The 6,315-nt window shown below is 50.9% G+C and overlaps 1 long non-coding RNA gene across 1 annotated transcript; it reads left to right on the forward strand.

Annotated features, from left to right (window-relative positions):
- Positions 1-426: 426 nt before the first annotated feature.
- Positions 427-893, forward strand: LOC144989333 (uncharacterized). The gene is made up of 2 exons (XR_013653479.1): positions 427-557; positions 641-893. It is a non-coding gene; the product is annotated as an uncharacterized LOC144989333 (long non-coding RNA).
- The last annotated feature ends 5,422 nt before the right edge of the window (positions 894-6,315 follow it).

A 6,315-nucleotide genomic window follows, 5' to 3' on the forward strand; every position in this document is an offset into this window, starting at 1 on the left:
TGCAATTGAAATTCCTTAAAGACACACTCACATGAAAACTATGTTTTTGGTGTTTTTAACATGTTCTTGTGGCATTTTCTCATGATAGCGGACATTTATAAAGAAAATTAAGATTACAATTGTGTTTAGGTATTTTTAAATCGTTGTAAATGAGGAGAGAGTGAAAAATGACGTTTAAAAAAGCTTTCCAGAAACTATGGCCCAAAGAAAAGACACGTTTTTTGGTATTCACCAAAAATGTCATAATCACAACTAAAATATCACTCGGAATGCTTTTTAAAATAGATCAAAAGATGATCAAAGTGGATCTTTAATCCCTATTTTGCTAGGTTTCGGGTATCTGGGTTAAATTCAAGCAGCAAAATTAACTTCCAGATTGAAGCTCCTTTGTAAACAAAAGTAACGTTGCTGATATGGTGCCGCTGTCAGACTCCTCCCCCTCTCCCCTCCACTTGGCTGCTTCTCCATCCCAGCTGCTGCCACTTACTTCATCACCTCTTCTGCCTTCATAAGGAGCCTCTGGATCACCAGTCTTCGCCAGTCCGTTGCCCCTGATGGTGCATAGTTGGTCCTCTCGTCTCGTTCATGGTGTTCTGTCTCGTTAAGCCCTTGGCTAATTTCTGTCTCTGCTCATCTCCAGGAATCCTTTGTCACAAGTGGTCGCCTGCATCAACTTCTGTCTGGAACCTTCCCTCCGTTCGCTCCCGCTGGTCCCACCTCGAGCCTCTGCCGTCTTCTGCCATCTCTCGGACCCCCTCCGACGTCAACTCCTTCCGACTGTCTGCAGAAAGATCCAACAGTGACGCCACTCGAGTTCGATCTTCACTCTCTGGGAACCCTAGATCCTGCCCACGGCTTTCTGTCTGTTCTCTATTAAAACCTCTTACCTGCCACGCTCGTCCTCCTCTGTGTTTCTTCCGGGTTCCAGCGTCTGGGTCGACAAGTGTTCTGTAGCCATGACAGAACGGACTGGCCAACATCCCGACCCAGCTGACCCGGAAGGACTCAGATTTGCCGTGTCCCAGCAAGGCGTGATGCTCAGTCGCCAGGCGGACGCCCTTTCGCAAATGGCCGCAGCCCAACAGGAACTTTTCCAACGTCTCGACGGTATGACTCAAACCTTACTTGAATTAACTAGACAGATTACCCATGCCTCGGCTCCCACAGCTCAAGCTCCCAGTGATCTTACCGCTTCCGGTTCCGGATCTCCTTCCGCTCCAGAAAACTTCCGACTCCAGCCGGAACCTTTCTTCGGGGATATGGAAGCCTGCGGAGGATTTTTATTACAGTGCCAACTGATATGTCAACAAGCCCCCCGTTACTACCAAACAGATCACAGTAAGATAACTCTCGTTGTAAACTCTCTTCGCAATAAAGCACTCCAGTGGGCCCAAGCCTTTCTCTCCGCAAATCCAATTAGTCATCTCACGTACGACCGTTTTATCAGCGAGTTCCGTTTGATTTTTGATCAACCCTGCAGACAGGAAGAAGCTACCCGGCGACTCCTCGCCCTTAAACAACGGAATCGCCCAGTTAGTGATCATGTGGTCGATTTTCGTATCCTAGCGGTGGAAGCAGGATGGCCCGACGTGGCCTTAAAAGGGGTTTTCTACCAATCCCTGAATGAGCAGATCAAAGATCACCTCTGCTCACAACCCGAAGCGCGCTCCTTCGAGGAATTGATTGCCGCGGCGCTCCGTTCGGATCTCAGACTTCGGGAGCGTCAAAGAGAGCGCAACCATCCTCATCCTCGCCCCATCACCAAGCCACCCAGTGCTCCACCCGCAGATCACGGTTTTTGCTCTGAAACACCCATTTCCATTAAGTGTCCGGAGGAGCCCATGCAGATTGGCCATTCGAGGTTATCTGAAGAAGAACGCCGCAAGAGGCGCGATGAAGGAGCGTGCTTCTACTGCGGAGCTAAAGGCCATTTGGTTTCCTCATGCCCTATTCGTTTAAACTCCCGAGCCCCTCGTTAAACGACAGGCCCCGAGGGGAACAGCTCTCCAAAGATTTTGGTAAAGAGTTTCTACTAATTCCTGTCAAGTTATGCTATGACCTTCATGTCCACGATTCCAATGCTCTCATAGATTCTGGAGCTGAACAAAGCCTTATCGATCAGCGCCTTGTTAATTCTTTGTCTATACCCACAGAACCCCTGGACACCCCTATTGAAGCCTCTGGTCTGGGTGGCCAACACCTCGCGCGCATCACCCACCGCACTAAACCCATCCTACTCGTCGTATCAGGTAATCATAGGGAGTCCATTAGTTTCCTTGTCACTCAGTCTGCCCACTTTTCCATAGTGCTGGGGTTTTCCTGGCTCAAGTTACATAACCCTCATTTTAACTGGTCTCAGGGGTTAATCAATCAATGGAGCCCCTATTGCCTCGCCAACTGTTTGCTCTCAGCCGTCCCCAATGTGTCCCCCCAGCAGGTGGAGGATGCTAGTCCGGTCGATCTTTCTGCCATTCCGCCGTGCTATCATGACTTAAAGATCGTTTTTAGTAAATCCAAAGCTAGTGCTCTGCCCCCACATAGACCCTATGATTGTGCCATAACTCTCCTGCCGGGCGCCCCTCTACCCAAGGGCCGACTATTCAATCTATCGGGCCCCGAACGAGCTGCCATGGAGCAGTACGTCCAGGAGGCTCTCTCTCTAAGTCACATACGACCATCCTCCTCCCCCGTTGGAGCAGGGGTTTTTTTTGTGGAGAAAAAGGATAAAACACTCAGGCCATGCATTGACTACCGCGAACTTAACCAGATCACGGTTAAAGATAAGTATTCCTTGCCATTGATTTCTTCCATGTTTGACTCCGTTCAGAAGGCCCGCATCTTCACAAAATTAGACCTACGCAACGCCTATCATCTGGTCCGTATCAAAGAGGGCGATGAATGGAAGACTGCCTTTAACACCCCCCTAGGGCATTATGAATATTTGGTTATGCCTTTTGGCCTAACCAACGCCCCGGCAGTCTTCCAAAGGTTAGTTAATGACGTCCTCCGCGATTTCCTTAATCGCTTTGTATTCGTCTACTTAGACGACATCCTCATTTATTCCAACGACCAGGCCCAACATGAACACCACGTGCGCCTCGTACTCGAAAGACTATTAGAGAACCAGCTTTATGTGAAAGTCGAAAAATGCGAATTCCACGTGACCACTGTCCAGTTCTTGGGGTACATCGTCGAGGCGGGTTGCATCCGACCCGACCCATCCAAAATTGAAGCCGTTGCTAATTGGGAGCCACCTGACAACCGTAAGAAGCTCCAACAATTCCTGGGGTTTGCAAACTTCTACAGACGTTTTATAAGGAACTATAGCAGTATCGCCTCCCCTCTCACACGGCTTACTTCTACTAATCGTCCCTACCTCTGGTCTACGGAAGCTCAACAGGCCTTTGACACCTTAAAGAGACTGTTTGTTTCTGCTCCCATCCTCATCCAGCCTGATCCCTCTCGACAATTTGTGGTGGAAGTGGATGCTTCGGACTCAGGAGTGGGCGCCGTTCTATCCCAGAAAGAAGCCGCCACTGGCAAGTTAAAACCCTGTGCTTTTTTCTCACGGAAGTTGTCACCCGCTGAACAAAATTATGATGTGGGAAACCGGGAGCTTTTGGCCATCAAGCTGGCGCTAGATGAGTGGCGTCACTGGTTGGAGGGGGCCGAGCAGCCATTCATAGTATGGACCGATCACAAGAACCTGGCTTATCTCCGTTCCGCCAAGAGACTGAATTCCAGGCAAGCTCGATGGTGTTTATTTTTTGATCGCTTCCAATTTACTATCACCTACAGACCCGGATCTCGTAATGTCAAGCCCGACGCCCTGTCCCGAAAATACAGCCCCTCTGATCAGCCCACCTCCACTATCCTTCCGTCCACCTGCATCATTGGAAACCTGACATGGGACATCGAGACTAAGGTACTGCAAGCGCTCTCTAAGGACAATAACCACCCCCCTGTCCCTAGGGGTACCTTGTATGTGCCACCTGACCTTCGTTCAGAGGTAATCACCTGGGGTCACACTTCCCGAATAGCCTGCCATGGCGGAGTACACCGGACCCTCAACCTCATCCGCAAGCGGTTTCACTGGTCATCCATGGACAAGGATGTACGTGAGTACATCGCGGCCTGCACGACTTGTGCACGGTCTAAAACGTCATCCTCGGCTCCTGCAGGGTTGCTGCATCCTCTCCCCACGCCCAACCGACCCTGGTCACACATAGCCATGGACTTCGTCACTGGATTACCACCATCCCATGGGAACACAGTTATCCTCACTATCGTCGACAGGTTCTCGAAAATGGCTCGCTTCATTCCACTCCCCCAGCTCCCCACTGCCTCCGCCTTGGCGGAGATCATGGTCAATGACGTTTTTCGCCATCATGGCGTTCCTGCGGACATCGTCTCGGACCGTGGCCCCCAGTTCATCTCTCAGGTCTGGAAGGCCTTCTGTACGGCCTTGGGGGCCACGGTCAGCCTCTCGTCTGGTTACCATCCCCAGTCTAACGGCCAAGCGGAGAGAACCAACCAGGAACTGGAGGCAGCTCTCCGCTGTCTTGCGGCACAGAACCAACAGGACTGGTCCCGATTCCTCGTCTGGATTGAGTATGCCCACAATACTCACCCTTCATTTGCCACCGGGATCTCTCCTTTTGAAGCCGCCCTTGGGTACTCACCACCTCTGTTTCCGTCACAGGAATTGGATCTGGCAGTGCCTTCCGTCCAACATCACCTCCAGCGTTGCCAACGCATCTGGACTCAGACGAAGGCCGCTCTCCTCCGCACCAAGGAGAGCAACTGCCAGATCGCCAACCGTCGCAGGGTGGTGGGGCCCGACTACCAGCCTGGTTAAAGGGTATGGCTTTCGACCCGTAACATTCCCATTCAGGCATCCTCCAGGAAACTGGCTCCTCGGTACATCGGACCTTATGTCATTGACAAACTGATCAATCCCACCTGTGTCCGTCTCCGTCTGCCCAAAGCCCTGAAAGTTCACCCGTCATTTCATGTCTCTCAAATCAAGCCTGTTCGGGACAGTCCTCTGTGCCCGCCATCCGCTTCCCCACCACCCGCCCGGGTCATCGATGGCGCTCCGGCCTACGACGTCAACCGGATCCTGGATGTTCGCCGTCGGGGTCGCGGATTCCAGTTCCTGGTCGACTGGGTGGGCTACGGTCCGGAGGAGCGTTCCTGGGTTCCCCGTTCGTTTATCTTGGACCCGTCGCTCATTGAGGACTTCTTCCGGGCCCACCCGGACCGCCGCCCTTGACCGCCTGGAGGCGGTCGTTGAGGGGGGGGTACTGATATGGTGCCGCTGTCAGACTCCTCCCCCTCTCCCCTCCACTTGGCTGCTTCTCCATCCCAGCTGCTGCCACTTACTTCATCACCTCTTCTGCCTTCATAAGGAGCCTCTGGATCACCAGTCTTCGCCAGTCCGTTGCCCCTGATGGTGCATAGTTGGTCCTCTCGTCTCGTTCATGGTGTTCTGTCTCGTTAAGCCCTTGGCTAATTTCTGTCTCTGCTCATCTCCAGGAATCTTTTGTCACAAGTGGTCGCCTGCATCAACTTCTGTCTGGAACCTTCCCTCCGTTCGCTCCCGCTGGTCCCACCTCGAGCCTCTGCCGTCTTCTGCCATCTCTCGGACCCCCTCCGACGTCAACTCCTTCCGACTGTCTGCAGAAAGATCCAACAGTGACGCCACTCGAGTTCGATCTTCACTCTCTGGGAACCCTAGATCCTGCCCACGGCTTTCTGTCTGTTCTCTATTAAAACCTCTTACCTGCCACGCTCGTCCTCCTCTGTGTTTCTTCCGGGTTCCAGCGTCTGGGTCGACAAGTGTTCTGTAGCCATGACAGTTGCATCCATTTATTCCACAGGGCAAGAATCCAGCTTTACCAAACATATGTAAAGGTACGTAAAAATTGGGGGGGGGGGAACATTTTTATCCCAATTGTGAACTTTTTCAGACCTTATCGTTTATTTTGTTGTTGTTGTTGTTAAAGTTTGGAGCATATTTTTTGACAGAAGATCTTCAAATCATTAGTTGCTACAATCAGTTTTAGATGGGTCTTAAGTGCCAGGGTTGATTGTGTGTTGATTGATTTATGTGCCCATTTTTTAAAAGGCTAAAGTTTTGTGATGTTAATTGACACAACTAGTGCATCTTTTGGAAACCACTTAGTTAAAATTAGAAAATGACAGTGGTTGGTTCAAAAGCTTCGGTTGGACTCTAAAATAAACATGTTAGGAAACGTAACTGTGTTTTGATCACATGTCTTGTACTGCTGTTCCATCTTAATCTAAAAAAAA

The sequence above is a fragment of the Oryzias latipes genome, chromosome 23 (assembly GCF_053564925.1).
Source record: "Oryzias latipes strain Hd-rR chromosome 23, Olatipes_Hd-rR_3.1".
Classification (NCBI taxonomy): domain Eukaryota; kingdom Metazoa; phylum Chordata; class Actinopteri; order Beloniformes; family Adrianichthyidae; genus Oryzias; species Oryzias latipes.